Genomic DNA, 27,304 nt, shown 5'->3' with positions numbered 1-27,304 from the left:
TCCAGGGAACTGCATTCTTCAATGACAAATGCACATCTGTCTCATGTCCAGTCCTCATATTTAAATATGGACAGCATATTTATCCATTTCTATAGCTATTTGTATCAGTTTACTTTTTGTTTTGTGATGTTTACCAGACAAAAACCTTGGTGTACCCAAATGTGATGGCCATGTTTAGATACACACTACACATTATTTAAAAAGTAACTGACATTTATATGTTGTTTAATATTTTTAAGAGCTTTTGTGTATTTTAGATTTGACTTGCAAAACATGCCTTTGAAGTTAGGAGAATATCCATTTTTTCAGATGAGAAAACAGGGGTGTCAGAGAGGTTCAGGGGTATGTCTAAAGACTTGTTGGCCAGGCACAATGGCTTATGCCTGTAATCCTAGCACTTTGGGAGGCTGAGGCCAGCAGATGACTGAGGTCAGGAATTTGAGACCAGCCTGGCCAACATGGCGAAACCCTGGCTCTACTAAAAATACAAAAATTAGCTGGGGGTCGTTGTGCACACCTGTAATCCCAGCTGCTTGGGAGGCTGAGGCAGGAGAATCACTTGAATCCGGCAGGCAGAGATTGCAGTGAGCAGAGATCATGCCACTGCACTCCAGCCTGGGTGACAGAGCAAGACTCCATCTCAAAATAAGAATTCTCTTTCTCCCTCTCACAATCTAGGCTGTCTCCAAATTATATCAAGAGGCTCTAGAATTTTATAAAACAAATACATTTAATTTACTTTATCAAATTCATTTTTATGTGGCCATTCCATAAGACTCTCAACAGCTGTCACTGATATATTAGTAGTGATGAGAGTTTCTGGCTAACTTTGTTTCCACAATTTCAGGACATAGTAAGCTCAAGATAGCACCAAACGTAGAGCAAAAACAAGGATTTGAGGCACAATTCCACACTTTCTAGCTATGAGAGCTTGGGGCAGGTCTTCTGAAGATGCAATGAGATAATGGATGGGAAAGCCCTTTGTGAAGTGTAAAGCAATACACAAAGGCAGAAATAACTAACAGAAGGCTCCCAACTGGAGGACCATGTAAGTGCTATTTAGAAGAGAAAAAGAAATTACTTACAGAAATCGAAGTATAATCAAGCTCTGTGATCAGTAAAAGGCATCCCTGAGCATATCTCCATCAGAAATGTTTCAAACCAGTAAGTATGTTCTAACCAAAACAGTTACATTCATTAAGTAAATAGCTATTGTTGAGAGCCAATTCTTTGATGGTTATAAGTGCCAGGCCCTAGCAGATAACCGTGGACAAGACAAATGCAGTCACTGCCTTTTTGAAAATGACTCTGGTGCGGGAGAATGTTCACCCAAACGGTATTTAGTGGTTTAGTTGACAGTGAGAGTTCATATTTTTCTTTAAAGGAAAGTCTCCAGAATGTCATGTGGTATTACAAGCCAGGCGGTGGGCAGCAGCTTATGCAGATCTGCCCAAATGTTCTCTGCCAACAGCTGACCCAAGGAGCTGTGGCCTAACGTCCTAGCAATTTGCATGTCATTGCATGCAGAGCAGATTCCAGGAAGTGATCCCCTCGGGTGCTAAGGAGTGATTTCAAAGCCAGGTGCACTTTGCTCTCTCTGGGTTTTATTGTATTCTCATACACTATCAGCATCTTATTTCAGATTTATTAGTCTATGATGGTAATTTGGTTTTGTTATGTTGTTCTTCTGTGATGTGAAGTATTAGTTATTTATTTAGCACTTATTTCAGGGAAGCCCAAAATACTTTATTTTGAAATTGGCTTTCTAGAAACAATTACCATACATGTTAATGTTGCATCGAATTTCCAAGTGGGTGGGGGACTATAGAATCCCCAAAGTCTATTTATGGACACCTAAAAAGGATTCCAGCTTAAGAACCTATTTATACAACAAGAAAATTTATTATTCCCATTTTGCATGTAGAAAAATGTTAGTACTGAGACTATCTGCTGGCCATGAACAAAAGGAGAAAAGGTGAGTGAAAATTAAGAGAAGTATGTCAGCCAAGTGTGGTGGCTCACACCCATAATCCCAACACTTTGTGAGGCCGAGGTGGGAGGATCACTTGAGTACAGGAGTTCAAGACCAGCCTGGGCAGCATAGGGAGATTACAAAAAATGTAAAAATCAGCCAAGTGTGGTGGCACACACCTGCTACTCTGGAGCTGAGGTGGGAGGACTGCTTGAGCCCAGGAGGTTGAGGCTGAAGTAAGGCATGACTGTGCCACTGCATTCCAGGCTGGATGACAGAGCAAGACCCTGACACACACACACACACACACACACACACACACACACTCTCACACACAGAAGTATGTCTTCTAGAGCCATCTCATCAAGGGGTCTTCCTCTTCATTTGCATTTGATGGTTCCTGTCCTTCATATATAGCTTGACAGAAATAGTTACGGTAACAAGACCTTGCCAGAATTAAGGCATACTAAAATTTAAGACAACAATCTGAGGCCGGGTACCATGGCTCGTGCCTGTAGTCCCAGCACTTTGGGAGGCCTAGGTGGGCGGATCCCTTGAAGCCAGGAGTTCGAGACCAGTCTGGCTAACATGGTGAAACCCTATCTCTTAAAAAATTAGCCAGGTCTGGTGGCAGACACCTGTAATCCCAGCTACTTGGGAGGCTGAGAAGGAAGAATTGCTTGAACCCAGGAGGCGGAGGTTGCAGTGAGCCGAAATCATGCCACTGCACTTCAGCCTGTTGAGACAGAACAAGACTGTCTCAAAACCAACAAAAAACAGTCTGATTTTTCCTAGCTTTCTTTTCTTTTAGGATGCTGAGGACACACTTCAAAATCTGCATATCCCCTGTTCCTCTGCTTCTCTAAAAATTGCAGGAATAGGTAAAATTGAGCCTGTCTGTTACCTGTAATTAGTATTTCATTTTTGTTTTATATTCTGTGCTGTTCCATTATCCTGTCTTCCTTTGTGTCTAACAGGGCATCTTCTATAATCTCCCTGCTTTCACAAAGTATTATGATTGTTTGCTTATTTTTCTGCCTTCCTTGAGGGCAGGGACAGATTCTGAAGCTACAGCTCCCAAGTGCCTTCCTTGGTGTCTGGCAGAAAAAAAAGCCACTTAATAAATGCTTGCTAAATGAAGGAACAAATGATTGAATTACTTTTACTTCTGCAGTTTTCTGTGTATCTTGTGAACCTAGCCCACAGCATAAGCAAACAACTCTTTCATTGTTTGTAGAATTAATGACAATCTTTACAGGGCAGTGACTACCTCAGCAACTTGTATTTGACCCCTCTCACACGTGCCCTGCAGGTCTGCACCCACAGCTGGCCATTGGTAAAGACTTGACTGATTGTAATTTTAACACCCAACCCCCCACCCGAGCAATTGATTCCTTGTTTTAATACTCTCCGAGGAGGTTTTCTGTGCCAACATTCCATTTCATTATTTTCCATAATTGATTATGTGATATCTTATATTATCTTGAAATTGGTGAGTGTGCAGCTTCATGGTGCTTTGGATAACATAGTTTTTATCAGCTCTATGAATAAAAAAATAGGGTAAATATGATGGCTGACTTGTTCCCTTGTTCTCAACAATTGAGCAATGTTGGCAATTCTGAAGATTTTTTTTTATTTTTTAAGAAAAACAGAGTTATGGGGGTGTGGGTAGAAGAAGGAAGGGGAGAAAAATAATCTAATTCTTTTAAGCAAATTCTCCAGGTATTAATGCTGTCAATAAACAATTCAGAGTGGCATCTAGGGGGTTCTGGGAAGACCAATGAAGTGTAAGTTCCACATTATATAGCAAAACCTCTCACTAGTGGTTAGCAATACCACCTCATATAATCTTGTCTTATCAGCTATAATAAAAGGACTTATCTCAGAAACCTAGTTACTCATCAGAGAAAGTATTTATATTGATATTATAGATGAGAGTATAAAGGAATACAAGTCCCATATTGTTATGAAGCACAACTTCCCACAACCCAGAAAGTTAATCATTAGAAACTTGTGGGTTTTCTTAAGAAGAGTGAATCAGTCCGTGGCCAGGCGCGGTGGCTCACACTTGTAATCCCAGCACTGTGGGAGTCTGAGGCAGGCGGATCACAAGGTCAGGAGTTAGAGACCAGCCTGGCCAACATAGTGAAACCCCATCTCTACTAAAAATACAAAAAATTAGATGGGCATGGTGGCAGGCGCCTGTAATCCCAGCTATTTAGGAGGCTGAGGCAGGAGAATCACTGGAACCCAAGAGGCAGAGGCTGCAATGAGCCGAGATGGCACCACTGTACTCTAGCCTGGACCACAGAACAACACTCTGTCTCAAAAAAAAAAGAAAAGAAAAAAAAAGAAAAAGAAAAAGAGTGAATCTGGCCAACAATTAGAAGAAAAATGTGTAGATCTTTGTCAAGCCCACATTTAGCCTGTCAAAACCTTTTTGTGACCTCCTCCCATTTGCCTTTTAATAGTCTAGCAAGTGAGCTGTTATTTACTTTCCTTATTGCAAAGGCTTTTTAAAATTGATGTCATGGATTCTTGACATCTTGGGCTCAAGTGATTCTCCCATCTCAGCCTCTTGAGTAGCTAGGACCACCGGAACTCACCACCATGCCTGGCCAATTTTTTTTCTTGTTTGTAGAGACGAGGTCTCACTCTGTTGCCCAGCCTGGTTTCAAACTCCTGGACTCAAGGTATCCTCTTGCCTTGGTGTCCCAAAGTGCTGGGACTATGGGTATGAGCCACAGAGCCTGGCCAGTGATTAAACTTTAAAAAAGAGATTTTTAAAGAAAACATTCTACAATATGGACTGGTAGTTTTGTTTGTTTGTTTGTTTGTTGTTTTTGAGACAGAGTCTTGCTCTGTTGCCCCGGCTGGAGTACTGTGGCATTATCTCTGCTCACTGCAAGCTCCGCCTCCCGGGTTCACGCCATCCTCCTGCCTCAGCCTCTCAAGTAGCTGAGACTACAGGCGCCCGCCACCATGCCCAGATAAATGTTTATATTTTTAGTAAAGACGGGGTTTCACCGTGTTAGCCAGAATGGTCTCGATCTCCTGACCTCGTGATCCACTGGCCTCAGCCTCCCAAAGTGCTGCGATTACAGGCATGAGCCACCGCACCCGGCCATGGACTGGTAGTTTTAAGTAGACATGAACTAATTTCTTATTCCTGATAATTAATTTTGATGTGTCAGGTCTTGTGTTAGAAACTTGAGGGAAAACAGATTATTGAAATACAATCCCTGCCCCACACTCCAATGAGAGGAGACAGAAGTGTGAATCCACAATTTTTTTTTTTTTTTTTTTTTTTTGAGACGGAGTCTTGCTCTGTCGCCCAGGCTGGAGTGCAGTGGTGCAATCTCGGCTCACTGCAAGCTTCGCCTCCCGGGCCCACGCCATTCTCCTGCCTCAGCCTCCCGAGTGGCTGGGCCCACAGGCGCCCGCCACCGCGCCTGGCTAATTTTTTGTATTTTTAGTAGAGATGGGGTTTCACCGTGTTAGCCAGGATGGTCTCGATCTCCTGACCTTGTGATCCACCCGCCTCAGCCTCCCAAAGTGCTGGGCGAATCCACTATTATAATGCCGTATGCACAAGAAAAACAGGAGTAGTTTATACCATTCCATTTCTTGGGAAGGCTTCCTGGGGGTCAGGAGAAGGATGTTCTGAAGCAGGTTTTAACTTGTAGAATCACTTTTCTTTTTCTTTCTTTCTCAGTGTTTCCTGTTAGAATGCTCTTGGAACAAAGTATAATGTAGGAAAAAAAAATGAGGCTGGGTGAGGTGGCCCACATGCCTGTATTCCAATACTTTGGGAGGCTGAGGTAGGATCACTTGCATCCAAGAATTCAAGACCAACCTGGGCAACATAGTAAGATCCCATCTCTACAAAAAAATAAAATAAAAAGTTAGCCAGGCATAGTGGCACACGCATGTGGTTCAAGCTACTCAGGAGGCTGAGGCTGGAGGATCACTTGAGCCCAGTAGGTAAAGGTGGCAGTAAGCCATGACTATGCCACTGCACTCAGCCTGAGCAACAGAGCAAAACTCTGTCTCTAAAAAGAAAAAAAGGCCAGGCATGGTGGCTCACGCCTGTAATCCCAGCATTTTGGAAGGCCGAGGCGGGTAGACGACTTGAGGGCAGGAATTCAAGACCAGCCTGGCCAACATGGTGAAATTCCATCTCTACTAAAAATATAAAAATTAGCCAGACATGGTGGCATGTGCCTGCAATTCCAGCTACTCAGGAGGCTGAAACAGGAGAATCACTTGAATTCAGAAGGTGGAGGTTGCAGTGAGCCGAGATGGTGGCACTGCACTCCAGCCTGGGCGACAGAGTGAGACTCTGTCTCAAAAAAACAGGAAAGGAAAGAAAATGATTTTGAAGATGCTTCAGAATCATTACAAATTAAGTCCAGCTATTATTCCTTCTTTTTTTCTTTCTGACAAAAACAAAAACAAAAAAATCCCTAAAGATGAATTTCCATCTTTTTGTAACAATGATGACATTTATAGAAGTTTGTTCTGAAGACAGGAGAGAAAAATTAAAACCCAAACCAATCAAAATCAACTTAACATATCTTAATGAGAACCTGCTCTGGGCAGGACAGACACACAATTGCATTAATCCTTTACTGTTTTCATAAAAAACACTGATGATTATCTGCAACCTCTATAATAAACTGCTACAAAGTCCAAGAAAAAATGATTTCACATTAACAATGATTAAACAAGCACTAAAAACACTATTGTACAAGAGAACAAGAGCCAGTAAAATGCTCTAGTCAATTGTTGCAATAGTTAATAGATTTATAACCAGAAGTTCTTCCCTGCCCAGAGATAACTGGGGGTGATTCCAATGTGCTTTCTAATTGTGCTGCTGCTGTTCCATAATACAAAGTCCTATCTATCAACACTTCCTCGGATAACTGAGCTCTTCTGGCCCCTTTCTATGTTTCTCCAATGGAGCAACAAAGAACCTCCCCCTAACCTCCTTTTGCCAGATCTGGACTCAGGAGGAAATCAGGAGGCCAAGGGGTTTAACTTCCTATCTGCCTCTTTTCTATTCCCACCAAACCCCAGTTCTCATTCATTTCATCTCCCATCTATGTCACGCCCAATAGGCCCGCAGAGTCTGAACCTACACAGTCTCCATACTTCTCCCTCTTGGTCTGTTTTATTATATTACAGTTACTACAACTATCTCTTTTGGTCACACTGTTCCTTTGGACAATCACCTATTCCAAATTCCCTAGACTTCTCTTCGAAAATCTTCACCAAACCAGATCTCCCTAATCAGTGTATGCTGGGAATAGATTATCCATGTGCCTACTTCTCCTCCAGCCTAGGTTGGCCTGTGGCAGCCAGAAACTGGGGGCAGTTGCCTCTGACTGCAAGCAACCGCTTTTTTGATACCGCTGTGACATGTAAACATCATTTTTAAAAATGTGAGCCATATAATGAAAAAGATGGAGAGCTTTTCTTTAAATGTCCTTTCTCATGTCAACTTCAGCTATTATTACATCCTAGTTCTTTGGTAAGCATTGTCTGTTTACTGTAGGTATCTTGCTTATGACTTGTTACTTCTACTACCACTACTGGGAAACCCTTACATGGTACTCTCAGGCACTGTCCTAAAAGCTTTACAGGCTGGGCACAGTGGTTCACGCCTGTAATCCCAGCATTTTGGGAGTCCAAAGCGGGTGGATCACCTGAGGTCAGGCATTTGAGACCAGCCTGGCCAACATGGTGAAACCCCCTCTCTACCAAAAATACAAAAAAGTAGCCGGGCATGGCAGCATGCACCTGTAATCCCAGCTACTCAGGAGGCTGAGGCAGGAGAATCGCTTGTACCTGGGAGGCAGAGGTTGCAGTGAGCCGAGACCACTCCATTGCACTCCAGCCTGGGTGACAGAGTGAGACTCCAACTCAAAAAACAGAAAGAAAGAAAAGAAAGAAGAAAGAAAGAAAGAAAGAAAGAGAGAGAGAGAGAGAGAGAAGGAAGGAAGGAAGGAAGGAAGGAAGGAAGGAGGAAGGAAGGAAGGAAGAAGGAAGGAAGGAAGGAAGGAAGGAAAGAGAGAGAGAGAGAGAGAAAGGAAGGCAGGCAGGCAGGCGAGCTTTACATGCATGAACCATTTAATCTTCACAACAGCTCAATGAAGCAGAACTTATTATATTCCTCATTTTACCAATGAGGAAACTGAGGGAGAAAGGTTAAGTAACTTGCCAAATGTAACACAGCAAATAAGCAGCAGAGCCAATATTTGAAGAGTTCATCGTCCTAGCAACAAGACAATATAGCATTATACCTTACCTAAAATATCCATCAATGCATTGAGAAACCATTCGAAAATCCGCCTCCTTCAGGAAGTCTTCCCTGATCAACTCCATCCCATACTATCATTCCTACATTCATGTAACCTTCTGTAATATGTTAACCTGCATTAATCAATTTGGGTTGTGCAAAATTCTTAGAGTAAGGGGTTCAAAACTTGCGAACTTCTTTGAGTAAGGGGTCCAAAAATATGCACTCAAAACTTGAGTGCATATAGACTGAAAATTAAATTGTACACAGTAAGCTTTCATTGTCTTGGGGGCCAGATTTTTGGAACTTCATAAATTGGGAACGGGAGTAAAGGGAAGGTAGGGGTGGTGGTTAGTGGCTGTCATTCAGCTGACATCCTTAATCTCCAGGGAAGCAGGGCCTCCTTGGTCCTGCCCAATGTTCACATGTTTACGTGTAAAGTGAACGAGTAGAGCAGCAGTTGGGAAATGAACACGATAACTGTCAGCAGAAGGGGAAGACAGGAAACAAAACAGGCTGGTCCTCTACTTCTTGAATAGCTCAATCCAGAGTCACTCAGTACAGGAAGTCAGAGGCCTAGACTTCAGGAACCCCTAAAGGAACCAGTCTGTAACCCAGGGACCCACAGTGAGCATTCGCAACCATGACAAGTCATCAGGAACAGGCATATCAAATCCTCTGTTTAAGAAGTCATGGAATGGTGCGATTTGTATTACAGAATCTTTATCAAAAATTTTTAAAATTATTTCAAAGTGCAATGTTTCCAAAGTTAAGTTTCATTTATCCAGAACATCCATCCGCATGGTATACATGGTATACCTAGTCTCCAGGGATGTTAAATGTAACATTACATTATATAAAGATACGCTAGTGTCACTTATTAAATGTCAGTTTTTTCATTTATATAACTGAGAGATAATTACATAAGTGAGAGGCATCTTTGAGGTTTACAGTATTGTATGTAAACGTTAAACAGCACTGTGAAGAAACATATAATCACCAGGACATATAATGTAATTTAGTCTGATTCTTTTGGTTAGAATTACAGTTACCTTCTCAAAATGTGTCAAACCAAAGGACAAAGTTTGGCCAGCTTTTATTCTTCCTCTTAACCACGTTTCAAAAAGCTTCTTGTTGAAATATCAATTAATTACAAACTAATGATAAGTTCATCATATCTGGGGACTCAGGAATTTTGTCACCGCAGTCCTGGTAGACTTTTCTGTTTCTTAAGTTTCCATATATAGCCACATATAATTTATACGATCTGATTAAGGTGAGCACTAATGTGGTTTATGGAATCAATCACATTCCATTGCTTCAAAGTCAAAGCATGTACCCAAGTTTAGAGGAGGAAAAGGAGGTCTCTGCCATTCCTGGGTTAGCTTTCTCATACTTCCCTTAAGAGTTGTGCTCAACATGATGATTCAGCTAGTGTGGTAGGGTGACTCATGAAGCTGCAAAGTAAAGAACATAGGAATTCATGTATTGACAAACTTCATAGCCAACCTAGTCCCTGATTTTTTGACACTGTTATGAAAAAGGATGATTTGTACAAGGGCATGCCTAACCTAGGAATCACTTACCTTCTCAGATTGTGGATATTCCCCAATCAACAATAAATCAAACAACATATATTAGTGCTGGGGACTCTCAAGACTTGAATGAATGTAACACCTAGTTGTTATCCTCAAGGAACTTATAAATGAATTGGACCAACAAGACATAGCCCTGCAAAATACTTAGTGCATCAGGAAGCATACAAAGTATTACACTCTGTGGAACCAATAATTCAACAGTAAATATCTATATGTATACATATATAGATACAGATAATGTCACATCCTTAAGAAAAGATTTAGAAGCAGTTTACATGTGAGATGAAATAAACTCACATATAAGATGAATGGGATAGCCGGGCGCGGTGGCTCAAGCCTGTAATCCCAGCACTTTGGGAGGCCGAGACGGGCGGATCACGAGGTCAGGAGATCGAGACCATCCTGGCTAACCCGGTGAAACCCCGTCTCTACTAAAAATACAAAAAACTAGCCGGGCAAGGTGGCGGGCGCCTGTAGTCCCAGCTACTCGGGAGGCTGAGGCAGGAGAATGGCGTAAACCCGGGAGGCGGAGCTTGCAGTGAGCTGAGATCCGGCCACTGCACTCCAGTCCGGGCGACAGAGCGAGACTCCGCCTCAAAAAAAAAAAAAAAAAAAAAAAAAGATGAATGGGATAAACGAAGACATGAGGATAAAGGGAAATAAAGGCAGGAAACTAAGTCAAAGCCAAGGATCAGGATGAGCCCCAAAATAAGCTCTGGAAGGGTTGTTTCAGTCGTTGGAAATGAGCCACAATTTGGTTCCTTGTAGCCAGAGCACCATTACTGACATGATTTATATTTGTACATGAGATAACAATCAAAGCAGTTATTTGCAAAACAGCTTCTCTTACTACTAGACTCCTGAGCAAAATTTGTGGGTTTTTCCAAGAGAGGGAGTTCCAGATTATGTAAATGGGGCTCTAACAATATCCCCACAGTAGATACTATATTCAGCCTCATAGAGAGTGTTCCTTTGAATGCCCTCAGTGTATGCTGATGGCAATGTGAAGAAGAGCCAAGATAATTTGATCCTAGAGCTCAACTTTCTAATGGTCTGCTTTATGACAAAGATAAACCAAGACAATACAGAAATGGAGAGAATGCATATATTTTAGGCTCCATTATAGCAGATGCCAGGGCTGTTAAACACTATAAGGAAATGCATAGCTTTGGAGCTCAGAGACCTGGATACCCATCTTGGTATTCTCACTAACCAAGTAACTTTGGGCAAAGAACTAAAACTTAACAGACACCGTATTAAAAACACCAGATAGCAGACATCCTGTTAAAAATACTTAAACTCGGCCGGGCACGGTGGCTCAAGCCTGTAATCCCAGCACTTTGGGAGGCCGAGACGGGCGGATCACGAGGTCAGAAGATCGAGACCATCCTGGCTAACAGGGTGAAACCCCATCTCTACTAAAAAATACAAAAAACTAGCCGGGCGTGGTGGCGGGCGCCTGTAGTCCCAGCTACTCGGGAGGCTGAGGCAGGAGAATGGCGTGAACCCGGGAGGCGGAGCTTGCAGTGAGCTGAGATCCGGCCACTGCACTCCAGCCTGGGCGACGGAGTAAGACTCTGCCTCAAAAAAAAAAAAAAAAAAAAAAAAAAACTTAAACTGAAATCCAAATAAATAAATAAAGGCAAAATATGGAAGGTACTAAATGAATTACGAAGGAAAATATTTCAGGTGATGCAAAAGTTTCATGAACTAGAAAAGAAATATTTTAAAGTAGATTAATAAGAAATATTTTCCAGTGCCTTCTCTTTCTGGGTATTGTTTTCCTTTATGACCACTACCTGTTTCCTGTTCTCCAGTTTAGAAATCTCTTATGTATAATTAAAGTAATGTTCTCACATGTCTAACCTGGTAGATAATATTCAAATAATGACAACAGAATCCTTCTCAGCTTGATATGTTTTCTTTTGGGTTGCTTGGAATGTCAAGAAAGCAGTTGTGAATATGATGGTCATTTTTCTAATAGCATAATGAGGTTCCGTTTGGAATTCTCGTTTTCCAGACACCACCTTAAAGGCAACAATGCCACCAGCCACAAAAGAATTCCAAGTGTGGCCAGGCGTGGTCGCTCACGCCTGTAATCCCAGCACTTTGGGAGGCCGAGGTGAGTGGATCATGAGGTCAGGAGATCAAGAGCATCCTGGCTAACACAGTGAAACTCCATCTCTACTAAAAATACAAACATTAGCCGGGTGTGGTGGCGGGCGCCTGTAGTCCCAGCTATTCGGGAGGTTGAGGCAGGAGAATTGCTTGAACCTGGGAGGCGGAGGTTGCAGATAGTCAAGAGAGCTCCAATGCACTCCAGCCCGGTCGACAGAGCAAGATTCCATCTCAAAAAATAAAGTAAAATAAAATAAAATAAAAGAATTCCAGGTGTGCAGCAGACCCATCATCTGGATATCAGTGATTATGGCATAAATTAAGGAAGATTTTGGTTGCCCTCCAGCTTGTAAAATAGATGCACAATTAAGGTCTTTGGCATAGTAGGGTTAAGAAGAAAGGGAGAAGGTGAGGGATATTCCAGAGGGCATGCTCTGTGGCTCCCTTGAGATCATTTAATGCAAATTCTTCCTTTATAGATTGCTTTACAAAGCCAGGAAAAAAAAAAAAGAAAGCTTATAGAGGCTAAAATGTCCTTGGGTCCTTTTTGGCTGGCTGCTTCCATCAGGCAGTTGGCCAAAGAAAGGTGAAAAGAGGCCGGGCGCGGTGGCTCAAGCCTGTAATCCCAGCACTTTGGGAGGCCGAGACGGGCGGATCACGAGGTCAGGAGATCGAGACCATCCTGGCGAACACTGTGAAACCCCGTCTCTACTAAAAAAATACAAAAAAAAAAAAAAAAACTAGCCGGGCGAGGTGGCGGGCATCTGTAGTCCCAGCTACTCGGGAGGCTGAGGCAGGAGAATGGCGTGAACCCGGGAGGCGGAGCTTGCAGTGAGCTGAGATCCGGCCACTGCACTCCAGCCCCGGCGACAGAGCAAGACTCCGTCTCAAAAAAAAAAAAAAAAAAGAAAGGTGAAAAGAATTTGAGTGGCCTAAATATTACTCACCAAAAGTACAACCAAAATTAGGGCAGAGGTAAAGGAGAGTCCCTAAGGACTGTTCAGTGATGGGAATTCTCTGGGTACAAAGGTTCCTAGGAGAATTCCTCTGCTCAGTCCCCCAGGGATAAGAAGAGGACTTGTCCCTTCACACAATTTAAATTTCCCCTTAATGTCACCGTGCTAAGTGTACAGTCAGTCTATGCCTTCAGAGATTCCCAGAAATGGATTAATAGAAAATAGTAGCAATTAAAGATGGAGCTCCAACAGTTGAAGTTTGGCCCTAAACTACAGAAAGGTTAAGTCTAGGTAAACAACACAATTTTTGCTTTGTTAAAAATTTCTTAATAGTGTAGAATGGGAAATATTTATGCCAGTGCCCTAAACATAGCATGCTAACAGTAATAGGTCCTCTCTAATTTTCTGTCTTTGACACTGTGAATGGTCCCCCCTTTCATTACCTGGACTGGGGACACCCCCCTCCTGTTACATGCTGAATCACACCCTGGTACTAGGCTCACAGCATATGCTTAAGTAATATTTGCTGAATCAATGCTGAAAGTATCTGATAGCTACATTTTGTTAAACTACATCATTTTACAGAGGAGGAAACTCAGGCTAGGTGGGCTGTGGTTCATAGAAGGCTACTTAGGTGCCAGAAACAGGATGGGAATCCAGGTGTTCTGAATCCAAGCCCAGTGCTCTTTCACTGTGCCTCTTTCATAGAAGAATAAAGAACAATCTTCTTATTTTTTTCTGTAAGTTATTTTTTAAAAATATAATATTGCCCAGTTTCTTTCCTGCAAGGAAATACATTAATGGTAATTTGATTTCTCTATTTCAAATGTAAATAAATTTGTGATTTGGGAAATGAAGTCCTTTGGAAGTTTACAAAATACAAAACCATAGATACCAAATGATAAAACCTTGGAATTATCTGGACATAAAATCTACATAGATGCTCCTTCCGATTTGGGGGAAAGACAGAGAAAGTGATTCTGGATGGGAGATGAACTGAGGCCTAACATTTATTCTGAGAAGACTCATGGGTGAAGTTGTCAGTGGCCCCTCTTATAATTGCTTACAGCTCGGCAGGGTGGAGTATAGGCACCCGCCCCCACTAGATAGCTTAAATCTTGAAAGGACGGACACTGATATCATGGAAACACCATTCACAATATTGTAAGGCACAAGTTTTGACCAATATTTTAGTTTCCCTGTCCTGGCCGGTTAAACAGGGGAAAACATTCTACACAAGCTGCAAGGTAATGATTTTTAAATCAGAATCACATTAGCTAAATTTTTAGCAAAACCACACCTAGCTCTTTTGCACTGTCTGAAGAGGGTGTGTCTTATGGCATATTGCCTATTACCTCTACTTTCATATTCTTCTCATTCTAGATTAAAGGAGAAGAATATGCAGGCTATGATACTGTACTGCCTCTCCCATTCCCACGCGACATACACACCCCCTACACACTCTCTTCCTACATCAGCATTGCCCTGTTGAATCTGTCCCCATGAGGCAAGGACTCTGTAGGTCAGTCCCAAGACATCCCTTTATGTCTTCCATATTTCTAGATAGACTTTCCTTTACTCACTGTTAGTAATCTCTACAACTATTGGGTTTATATATTAATATAATGATGAAAGATAGCACATCAAGATCTGTAAGAAATTATGCACAGCACAGCCATCCTGATATACAAAATGTAAGTACCCCAAAAGTGGCTGAGAAGTGAAAGACAAAGTACTGAATTTATTTTGCCCAATTATTCTCATCATAAAATCAGAGAAATACTCTTTGTATTAAAGGAATGCATTTCTAACAGAGGTGAGTGACGAACGGAGTTCTTTTTTCTCCCTTGTAAGAAGGGAGAAAGAGAACTGTATCCCTTCGCATTGCCTTTGGATTTCACACAATGGGAATAATATTCTGGAGAGGAGGAGTGGCAATAAAAAGAAAAAAAGAAGAAATAATATTCTGACAAAGGTTTATTTAAAAAAAAGAAATAATACCCAATTTAAGTGGTTGATCCCGTGTGTGTTTTATTTGAAATATGAATCACACAGAAAATGGGTTTGATATTTATAGAAAGAAATCGTTTACATTTTCCATGAGCATGCACTGTTCTGTGAGGGAAAGCATTTTTCAGAGAAAGAAGAATTGTGTTTCTAGAGGTATTCTCATGGCTTCTCACACACATGCTTACCCATGCATGCAGGTCATGCTTTGCTTAATGACGGGGACATGTTCTGAGAAATGCATCATTAGGTGATTTCATCCTTGTGTGAACAGCAGAGAGTGAACGTACACAAACCTAGATGGTAGCGCCTACTATGTACCTAGGCTATATGGAACAGTCTATCGCTCCTGGGCTACAAACCTGTACAGCATGTTACTGTGCTACAGTACAATACTTACAATGGTAAGTATTTGTGTAACTAGAAAATGGCCAGTAAAAATACATTATTCTAATATGTTGGGACCACCATCATATATGTAGTCCATCATTTATGAAACATCATTATGCTGTGCACAATGAACTGATGTTTGGTTGTTCAATGACATGCTGCTTCTACAGAGTGAGTGAGTTGGTTGACTGTTTTGCTGGAGTGGGCTGGTTGATTCATGTCAAACAAGAAGGTAATTCAGCCAACTCATTAAATCACTTAATTTTTTAATTGAACTGACCAACAGTTTCTGGCTTGTGTAGCTAGATACAGGCCTAGAGAAGGGTTGTTACCACATATCAGTCATACATACATACCACAGTCTGTTTTCCATAGCTGATCATACAACTCATACCCTGCTGTGTTTGAGTGTCAGGAAGGCAGCACAGGCCGGGCACGGTGGCTCATGCCTGTAATCTCAGCGCTTTGGGAGGCTGACATAGGTAGATCACCTGAGGTCAGGAGTTCAAGGCCAGCCTGGCCAACATGGTGAAACCCCATCTCTATTAAAAATACAAAAATTAGTCAGGCATGGTGGCACACACCTGTAGTCCTAGCTACTCAGAAGGCTGAGACAGGAGAATCACTTGAACCCCAGAGGTAGAGGTAGCCGTGAGCTGAGATCGTGCCACTGCACTCCAGCGTGGGCGACAGAGTGAGACTCCACCTCAAAAACAAACAAACAAACAAACAAACAAAATAAAGCAACATTGTGGTATGGGCGCAGATTGATAATCAGAATAACAAAAATGTAGCAACATGAGAATAAATTTTCAAAGTCTGTCACATGTCCTTGTCTTAATGATGTTGGCCATTACACACAAGTTAGAGAACCAAAGCATTTCCAGGCCCATCTACTAGTACTTTTCCTATTATTTCTTTATGTCCCATTAGTACTTTTCACTGCCACCAAATTTTTAAAAAAATATTACTTGCTGGCCGGGCATGGTGGCTCACACCCGTAATTCCGGCACTTTGGGAGGCTGAGGCAAGCAGATCATAAGGTCAGGAGATAGAGACCATCCTGGCTAATATGGTGAAACCCCGTCTCTACTAAAAATACAAAAAATTAGCCGGGTGTGGTAGCCGGCACCTGTAGTCCTGGCTACTCAGGAAGTTGAGGCAGGAGAATGGCGTGAACTCGGGAGGTGGAGCTTGCAGTGAGTCGAGATGGCACCACTGCACTCCAGGCTGGACCAGAGTGCGAGACTCCGTCTCAAAAAAAAAAAAAAAAATTACTTGATGATAGTTAAGGACCTTTATTTAGAAGACACCGAATAGTAATCATAACCCACTCGTAGGAGAGAATATCTAACAACATTCACCAATGGACATCCAGCCAGGTGCTCAAGGTCAGGTGAATTTGTGCAGCATTGTTCTATATTTGTTCCCTGAAGTCTCATGCCATTTTATCTGAAGTACCTATGCATTTCTCACTAGGCTTGAACACAACAGTTCAAATTGAGGGCTCTGGGCAACTCATTGCTATTTCAATTACTCAAAAAGCTCAGCCAGGCATGATGGCACATGCCTATAGTCCCACCTACTCAGGAGGCTGATGTAGGAGGGTTGATTGAGGATAGGAGTTTGAGGATGCAACGAGCTATGAGCACACTACTGTACTCCAGCCTGGGCAACACAGTGAGATCCTTTTTTTTTTCTTTTTATTAAAAAGGAGGTTAGACAGAGCCTGACTGAAGGGTAAACTACACCCTCTTCCTCATTGTGACCATCTGCCTTCACAAAGGCTGGGGACAGAATTATATCCTAAGATTTGGAATCTTATAAATATGTCCAGTCTTCTTGTTATATTTAACATATTCCTTTATGTTCTTTTCTGTCTATGAGAACTCTAGAAGAACACTACTTTTTCTGAAAGTTATTTTGGTGCCTGGTGTCTAAAAAGGCTATTTTTTTCATCTGAAGAACAGTCATATTTTGACATTCAAAGTGGCATTTAATAGATGTATATTTTAGAAATACCCATCCAGGCTGGGCATGGTGGCTCACACCTGTAATCCCAGCACTTTCGGAGGCTGAAAAAGAATGGATTGCTTGAGTCCAGGAGTTCAAGACCAGCCTGGGCAACATGGCGAAATTCCATTTCTACTAAAAACACAAAAATTAGGCAGGTGTGATGGCCCACACCTGTAACCCCAGCTACTCTGGAGGCTGAGGCACAAGACTCACTTAAATCCCTTGCTTAAAGGTTGCAGTGAACAGAGATCGTGTCACTGCACTCCAGCATGGGCAACAGATCAAGACTCCGTCTCCAAAAACAAAAAACAATTTTTTTTTTTTGAGACAGCATCTCACTCTTTGCCCAGGCTGGAGTGCAGTGGCACAATCTTGGCTCACTGCAACCTCCACCTCCTCGGTTCAAGTGATTCTCCTGCCTCAACCTCCTGAGTAGCTGGGACTACAGGCATGCACCACAACGCCCGGGTAATTTTTGTATTTTTAGTAGAGATGGAGTTTCACCATATTGGCCAGGCTGGTCTCGAACTCCTAACCTCGTGATCCGCCCGTCTTGGCCTCCCAAAGTGCCGGGATTACAGGTGTGAGCCACAGTGCCCAGCCAAGAAATTTTTAAAAATTTAGAAATACCCAGCCAGAGAATGAGGTTAATTAAATTTTGCGAAAGTTTGGGCTAGGTGCTTGCCTCAGACTCAAGCTTCAAACTCTTCCTCAAGGCAAAATTTGATTTTAAATCTAGGAAAAGGAAGTCTAGGAGGAGTCCATAGACTACAAAGTCACCTGCTCATGTACATAGCATTGTGCATAGATTGGAAGAGATTCAAGGATGAACAGGAAACACTTTTCAATGAGCTTGTAACCAAGCATAACGAAAATACCGAGTCTTGGGGGCTTTGGAGGCTGCTGTTTTCTCAATATTCAGTTTCTCTGTAAAATCGTGTTTGCAAGTTAGAAGGAATCTGAGTCTGCTTTTGTCCAGTTTGCATCTGCAGTCTATACATCTTTTTTTTTTTTTTTTTTTTTTTTTGAGGCGGAGTCTGGCTCTGTCGCCCAGGCTGGAGTGCAGTGGAGCAATCTCGGCTCACTGCAAGCTCCGCCTCCCGGGTTCACGCCATTCTCCTGCCTCAGCCTCCCAAGTAGCTGGGACTACAGGCGCCCGCCACCTCGCCCGGCTAGTTTTTTGTATTTTTTAGTAGAGACGGGGTTTCATCATGTTAGCCAGGATGGTCTCGATCTCCTGACCTCGTGATCCGCCCGTCTCGGCCTCCCAAAGTGCTGGGATTACAGGCTTGAGCCACCGCGCCCGGCCACATCTTTTAAATATTGGAAATATTTGGCCTGTTGGCTTGTTTCTACCTCATTTCTAGAATTATTTTGGCCCATTTCTTCAAGGAATTAGTACCCACGTATGTGTTTTATGAGCTGGATTCACCAAGCCCTACTTCCTCGGTGTTCCTGCAATTAAATGACTACATATACACATCAATAGCATTGAGTATCGACAAAAAGGAACATAGGGGAGACTCCTGAGTCCTGAAGATTGCACTGAGCAGTATCTTTTCATTAACAAATGACCTACGTTGGCCAGGTGCAGTGGCTCATGCCTGTAATCCCAGCACTTTGGGAGGCCGAGGTGGGGTGGATCACGAGGTCAGGTGTTCAAGACCAGACTGACCAACATGGTGAAATCTCTAAAAATACAAGGGAGTCTAATTGTACTAAAAATACAAAATACAAAACTTAGCTGGACATGGTGGTGCATGCCTACAATCCCAGCTACTCAGGAGGCTGAGGCAGGAGAATCGCTTGAACTTGGGAGGCGGAGGTTGCAATGAGCCAAGATGGTGCCACTGCACTCCAGCCTGGGTGACAGAGCGAGACTCCGTCTCAAAAAAAAAAAAAAAAGTAATGACCTGTCTTTTAGTAATATCAATGTTACACTTTAAAGCAAGTCATCTGCCCGTATTCAGATAAATGTAACCCATACTTTTGAGCACACATGATTCATAAAAACTACAGAAGAAAAAGAATAAACACATGGTAGAAAAGCAACTTACTTGTTTTTTGTTTTTGTTTTTGTTTTTGTTTTTTTTTGAGACGGAGTCTCGCTCTGTCGCCCAGGCTGGAGCGCAGTGGCCAGATCTCAGCTCACTGCAAGCTCCGCCCCCCGGGTTTACGCCATTCTCCTGCCTCAGCCTCCAGAGTAGCTGGGACTACAGGCGCCCGCCACCTCGCCGGCTAGTTTTTTTGTATTTTTTACTAGAGACGGGGTTTCACCGTATTAGCCAGGATGGTCTCCATCTCCTGACCTCGTGATCCGCCCGTCTCGGCCTCCCAAAGTGCTGGGATTACAGGCTTGAGCCACCGCGCTCGGCGAAACTTACTTGTTTTAAAACCTTTTTTTTCTGACTAACTGGTATACCAGCACGAGAACCTAACACCAGAAACCAAAAGGGCCACCCAAATGAGGATGTAAAAACATCCACCTTTCGCCCTGGATGGCACCCCAGATAGAATTCTCAGGCCCAGAAAGCTATCTATCTGTCTCCATTCACACGTGAGCTAACCAGTTCATGGAGGGAAGCGCCAATGAGCTATCAGATCAATATGGTGAAGTATGGAGATTGATTTCATCGCAGAGTAAGTGCATTAACGAGCTCCTCTGTGTGACCTTTGCCTAGTGGTATAAATTAGACTCCACCGCAGACCACATACTTAAATGGGATCCTTCAGTATTTGCTTGCTTTTAATAAGCACACTGCAGACAGACCTCAAAGATGACTACAAAAACTTGTAGTGCATCTTTTTACACAGGGGAGGAGGTCTTGCAGAGTTACTATATTATGTCTGAAATTATGGACAAGATAGCATAAACGCAAACTTTCAAGGTAAAGCATATTCTTTTAAGAAGCAGGCTTTTTGTTTGTTTTTTACTAAAGGTGTTGAATATGTGTCTATGCAGGAAACCTTACTAATGGCTTCACTTAATTCTCCAAAAAAAGTTCAGGGAGATACAACTGTGCTCAAGATCCATGTTTCTCAAACTTGAACACACTTAGAGTTCACATAGGGGTCCTGTTAAAATACAGTGATCCAGCAGGTCTGGGGACTGTGATTCTACATGTCTAACAAGCTGACTAATGAAACCAGTGCTGGTGGTTCATGTACCACACTTTGAATAAAAAGCTCTAGAAAATTCTGGCAAACGAATGCTCCCCACTCCACATGTACACATCAGTCCCACACACACTCACACACCAAAATGTTAGACACAGGAATATGGGATGAGAACAATAACTAAGATGGCAAAGGGGGCCAGGCGCAGTGGCTCACGCCTGTAATCCCAGCACTTCGGGAGGCTGAGGCAGGTGGATCATGAGGTCAGGAGATTGAGACCATCCTGGCCAAAATGGCGAAACCCCGTCTGTATTAAAAATACAAAAACTAGCTGGGCATGGTGGTGTGTACCTGTAGTCCCAGCTACTCAGGAGGCTGAGGCAGGAGAATCACTTGAACCCGGGAGGTGGAGGTTGCAGTGAGCAGAGATCGCTCCACTGCACTCCAGCCTGGGTGACAGAGACTCCGTCTCAAAATAAATAAATAAATAAATAAGATGGCAAAGGGTAAGGAAGTGCAAAATCAGACAGGTCTGGTGTAGAAACAGGCTCCACCAGTGGCCAGCAGATCAGTGTGAACTCGGGCAAATAACTGAACCCCCTGAGCTTTAGTTTATTCTGGCTGCAGTCAAATTCTAATTAATATTGACCCTCTCCACTCCCGTTGTTGTACATGTTAATTGAGCTAATACATGAATAGAACTTAAGGCTTGAGCTCAATAAATAGTAGTCACTGTTAGAGAGCATCACTCTTCTATAAAAGTCAGATCTAATCACTAACCCCCTAGCTTGATCAAATATTACAAAGCAAATAATAATGTGATGCAAATACTGGAGTTGCTGCAAGTTAAAGCAACAACTCCAGTCTTTTATTTGGACATGGTCTCCCATTAATTCTTAATTGTCTTGGGGCCAAGCAGAAAGAGACCATAGCTGCTGGGGAGACCCAGAGGGATATTGATCTTGAAGAATGAATGCAGTGGCACCTACTTTAAAAAAGCAAGTCAATGTGGTCAAGGCTCAGGATGGCACCAGAACACAGGTTAAGACAATGCTGAAGTTCTGGAAATTTTCATCGCACTCCAGGGTGATTTATTGTGTACATGAGTGTGAGTGTGTGCTAGGGAGGGGGCAGAGGCTGACACGCAGGGAAACCTGTGTCTGTTTGTCAGTTACCTAGAGACATCTGTGCTGCCCTCAAACTGGCCCTGGTCTCGCCGATGCCCCCTACCTCCAGGAGTACAGCCTCACAACCACTGGGAGAGAAATCCCAGGACACTGAGAGGGGTTTTTGTTCTCCTGGATGTCCCTGACTTTAGTTACTGATTTGAAAATTCAAGGTTAGAAAATGTATTCATTTGGCATCAATCTGTAACCCTAATGAAAGAGTAGACACCCACAGGAGTGATAATATTTAAATCAGTGGCTTCACAAGTATGGTCCAGGGAGTGAAGAAGTTACAACTATTTTTCCAATTACTCCAAGATGTTATTTGCCCTTTTCACCCTCCATTTCTCAGGAGTGTGCAGAGACTACGAGACGTAATGACATCATCACTCTGGTGACAAATGGAATGTGTACTTGTGGATGCTTGATTTGTAACCATTTCTCTGTTTTTAACTCCTAATGCATTAATATTAATAGTTAAAACTCATATAAACTAAAGGTCTCCATAGTCCTCATTTTCAGAAGTGCAAAGGGTCCTGAGACCAAAAGGTGTGGGAACCACTGCTTTAAATCAACACAAATCATTTGCATTATATCATAAATGAATTTCTGACAGGTTGAAAATTTAGTGTTGTAACTACTAAATTCAAAACTCTGTGCTAGAGTTTGTGGGAGGAAATGGTGACAAGAAAGAGGTTGGAAATAGTTGAGGGTGTAGACATATAACTAACACAAACCAGGCTAGGAGAAAGTGTGCAATTGCCATCATCATACATCCCATCCCAGATTTTGCCAGATAGTCCCCACTTCAAATAGTCCCCATTTCAAATAGGTCCAGACCTACATTTAGACTAGTCAAATCAATGGCTTTGGGTTTGGCAGGTGGGATGAGATGGAAAGGAAGACAGTGATGATGAGATAAGTGGTCGAGGAATTCTGACTTTTTCTGCATATGCAACAGAAAGCTGTAAGTGATATGATCAAACCAGACAATCCAGGATAATAAGTGCAGAGAATGTGTTGTTTGAGAGTGCAAGAAAGAAACAGGGCCAGGTGCAGTGACTCACACCTGTAATCCCAGCACTTTGGGAGGCCGAGGAGGATGGATCCCTTGAGCCCAGGAGTTCAAGACCAGCCTGGGCAACATGGTGAAACCCCATCTCTACTAAAAATACAAGAAGTAGCTGGGCATGGTGGCACGTGCCTATAGTCCCAGCTACTCGGGAGGCTGAGGCAAGAGAGTAGCTTGAACCTGGGGGTGGAGGCTGCAGTGAGCTGAGATGGTGCCACTGCACTCCAGCCTGGGTGATAGAGTGAGATTCCTTCTCAAAAGAAAGAAAGAAAGTTGTACAAAGTTGCAGGCCAGGTGTGGTGGCTCATTCTTGTAATCCCAGCACTTTGGGAGGCTGAGACAGATCACCTGAGGCCAGGAGTTCGAGACCAGTCTGCCCAACATGGTGAAACCCACTCTACCCAGGAGGCTGTAACATGAGAATCTCTTGAACCCAGGAGGTGGAGGTTGCAGTGAGCCAAGATGGTGCCACTGCACTCCAGTCTGGGTGACAGTGCAAGACTCTGTCTCAAAAAAAAAAAAAAAAAGAACTAAATGTGCAGAACTAAATGTGGCTTCTCGGAGGTGATGATCATTTATGTCTCAGCAAGCAATTCACAATGGTGCTTCGGAGTTTGTGAGAGAAGGTATGGCATAATTGTGTTTGTGGGAGAAATTACTAAGAACGTGTGGATGAGAAGGTAAGGAAACAGGAGGAAACTAGAAAAAAATTCATTTAAGGTTGGGTACAGGGAGAGGAGCTAGTGAAGAAACCTAGCAAGGTGTACTCAGAGAGGAGTACTGAGTAGTGACCAAAAAGTCTGTGCCAGAAGGAATTTCAAGGATGGCCAAGGATGAAAATAGGGAGAGAGGATGAGGGCTGAGAAGATGTGGCTAAGGTCCTTGATGATGTTTAAGATTCATAAGAGGCGTTTCCCATGGAGAAGCGCAAGTGCAGCAGCTTGCTGCCTGGCTTTAGCACTGCAGTCCTACAGTGTGGGCTGTGGTAATACCAAAAACAGGAGGTGGAGCAAAGGGCAAAGCTGTCATGATGAGAAAAGGTGGGACCGTGACAGACAGGGAGACCCAGGTAATGCAGTGTTCTGTATTATTTTCAGGAGGGGAGCTTTGCACATACACATGGACTGAGGAGGCCAGTGGAAGAGGAAAGATTTAAATAACAAGGGGCTGGGCAGTCGGGTGTAGTGGCTCACGCCTGTAATCCCAGCACTTTGGGAGGCTGAGGTGGGCAGATCACCTGAGGTCGGGAGTTCAAGACCAGCCTGATCAACATGGAGAAACCCCGTCTCTACTAAAAATACAAAATTAACTGGGCATGGTGGCGCATGCCTGTAATCCCGGCTACTCAGAAGGCTGAGGCAGGATAATCACTTGAACCTGGGAGGCAGAGGTTGTGGTGAGCCAAGATCGCGCCATTGCACTCCAGCCTGGGCAACAAGGGCAAAACTCCGTTTCAATAAATAAAACAAAAACAAAAACAAAACAAGGAGCTGGGCACCATGGCTCATGCCTCTAATGCCAACACTTTGGGAGGCCAAGGCGGGAGGACTGCTTGAGGCTAGGAGTTCAAGACCAGCCGGGGCCACACGTGAGACTCCATCTCTAATTACAATAAGCAAACAAAATTAAAATGTTAGCAAGGGGCCGGGCATGGTGGCTCACGCTTGTAATCCCAGCATTTTGGGAGGCCCAGGTGGGTGGATCACCTGAGATCAGGAGTTCAAGACTAGCCTGGCCAACATGGTAAAACTCCGTCTCTACAAAAATACAAAAATTAGCTGAGCATGATGGTGGGTGCCTGTAATCCCAGCTACTCAGGAGGCTGAGGCAGGAGAATTGCTTGAACCCGGGAGGCAGAGGTTGCAGTGATCCGAGATCACACCATTGTCTTCAGCCTGGGAGACAGAGGGAGACTCCATCTCAAAAAATATATAAAAATAAAAATAAAACAATAAAATGTTAGCAAGGGATGAAACAACAGATAAAAGGGAAATAAAGTGGATGGAGAGTACAAGTAGGAGAATTACAAAAGAAGGGATCCAACAAACTCCATGAGGAAAGATGGCTTTTGAACTGAAAGGACAAACTTAAACCTTTCTTGAGAATAAGCTTTAAGAGGAAGGGTGTGTGCGTGTGTGTGTTGGTGAAGAAGGGTGTATGTGTTCAAGGGAGAGGGACATTTGTGGGTGTATGAATATTGGAAAAGGAAGAGTATGCATGTGGCTGCAACAAGGCAGATAAAAGGCCAAAGCTGAAAAGCAGAAACCACCTGAATAAAGCCCCTTCAGCTACTTTAGAAACTAAAATTTGTTTACCTGATATTGTCCCCAATGTTTTATTTTTATTTTTGAGGAGTCTCACTATGTATCCCAGGCTGGAGTGCAGTGGCACAATCTCGGCTCATGGCAACCTCCACCTCCCAGGTTCAAGTGATTCTCCTGCCTCAGCCTCCTGAGTAGCTGGGATTACAGGCATGCGCCACCATGCCCAGCTAATTTTTGTATTTTTAGTAGAGAAGGGGTTTCACCGTGTAGGTCAGGCTGGTCTCGAACTCCCTACCTCAGTTAATCCACCTGCCTTGGCCTCCCAAAGTGCTGGAATTAGAGGCGTGAGCCATCTTGCCCGGCGTTGTGCCCAATTTTAACCCAGGTCAGGACTGCAGAGATAAAGAGGACTCACATTTGTTGAGATTTTGCTCTCCTTAGGGAATTTCTATCACTGCACTCAACATATTGTAGTGTAATTAGCTGAGCCTTTTATTTCTAAAAAAAGTTTCCGGAAGCGTATAATCCTAGCACTTTGGGAGGCCGAGGTGGGCGGATCACCTGAGGCTGGGAGTTTGAGACCAGCCTGAGCAACATGGAGAAACCTCATCTCTACTAAAAATACAAAATTAGCTGGGTGTGGTGGCGCATACCTGTAATCCCAGCTACTGGGGAAGCTGAGACAGGAGAATCGCTTGAACCCAGGAGGCAGAGGTTGTAGTGAGCCGAGACTGTGCCATTGCACTCCAGCCTGGGCGACAAGAGCAAAACTCCGTCTCAAAAAAAAAAAAAGTTTCTGGAATTCATTCTCTCCCCATCCTCTTACCTCTCCATTAATAACACACTTAATTGTTTGGCATAAATAAGGCTTATTTGACATAGTAAAGAAAGGAAAGCAGAAAGTCTTAACAACAGTAAGAGAATCATATTGGATTCTTGCAGTTCGTCACATTTTTTTCCACCCTAACTCGAACCAGTGTTTCAGCATCTTTTATCACATAGTTAGCCTGATAATCTCCAAACGACTCGTGAGTAAAAACACCACCCCCATCTCTCCACCCTCTATTCTAGGATGGACAGAGGTGACTATGGACCAAGCAGCTCTTACATTAGACCCAAGGGAAATGAGCGCTACATAGACTTAAAAAAATGGTCTCCTAGAATCCTATGTAAGTATAGAGATATCAAATGTACATAGGTCAACACATTTATTAGTTTGGACAATGAATTGTTTTGGTCTTTTGCAGATATTTCTTTATATTGAGTTTCTGAAATGTAATTCTCATTTTGGAAATGCTGAGATACTTGTTCAGGAACAGCATTCTAACACATTCCCCACAAAAATCGCATTGGGACTCAGTTTTGTACATGTGTACCCCCCTCTTTAAGGGTAGAGACCCTTTCTTTCTTTCTTCCTTTCTTTCTTTTTCTTTCTTTCTCTTTTTTCTTTTTTTTTTTTTTGAGATAGGGCTTCATTCTGTTGTGCTCTAGACACCATCTCTAATCCATCTCTGTGTATCCAGATATTCTAGCACACTGCACTCTATAAATATTTAATTTTTAGATACCACATAAGTTATATGTTATCTGTATTTTATAGAAAAGGACAGTGAAGCTACATGCTGAGCTTATGGGAAGCAAGTGGAAGGGGATTTGAAGCCAAGTGTGACTCTAAGGCCTGCCCAATTTCCACATCAGGAGGCCTCTATGATGATAAGAGGGAAGTAACTATACAGCCAGTGCCTTGTGCCAAGCCCAAGTATTTGTTGAATGAATCAAATACAGCACCAGGGGCTTTTAAGCATCAATAAAGGAAGGAGGAAATTGACTTTTCTTGAATATATACTATCTACCAAGGACTTAATTTGTGTTAAGTCATTTAATCCCCAGTAAAATGCTTGAATGAGGTAATGCCATGTTTTACAGATGAGGACACTGAGCCTGAAACGAGCCAAGTAAATAATCCACAAGTAAAAAAGGGTACATACGTGTCACTTCTGATCCTTCTCCTCCTATCTCCACTAGGCAGAAGCATTAGTGCCCCACTGGCAGTAACCCACTCTGGAGCCTCCTGGGGGTAGAGCCCAGGATACTTCTGCCTGTCTCTCATCTTCAAGTTTCAATAAGTCATTTAATCTGGAACAATCAGATCTGGTACAAATGGCTCACAATGCAGCACTAAGATGGAGTTCTGAATGTATTAGATTGTAGCAGATTTCAACCATAGCATTATTTAGTGGCTGGAAAACCTGATCCTCCTTTGGTAAGTGTGTTTGTTTTCCTGTTACATTTTGTATTTATGGATACAGTACGCTTTGATACCACAT

General features: G+C 42.9%; 1 protein-coding gene across 3 annotated transcripts in view; it reads right to left on the bottom strand.

Moving 5' to 3' along the window:
• NR5A2 (nuclear receptor subfamily 5 group A member 2) overlaps window positions 1-27,304 on the bottom strand; it is a 151,411-nt gene that overhangs the window by 67,396 nt on the left and 56,711 nt on the right. The gene's annotated exons all lie outside the window — the stretch shown is intronic.

Source organism: Trachypithecus francoisi, unplaced genomic scaffold (assembly GCF_009764315.1).
Source record: "Trachypithecus francoisi isolate TF-2019V2 unplaced genomic scaffold, Tfra_2.0 Lachesis_group5, whole genome shotgun sequence".
Taxonomy (NCBI): domain Eukaryota; kingdom Metazoa; phylum Chordata; class Mammalia; order Primates; family Cercopithecidae; genus Trachypithecus; species Trachypithecus francoisi.
This window is presented reverse-complemented; position numbering and strand designations above follow the sequence as displayed.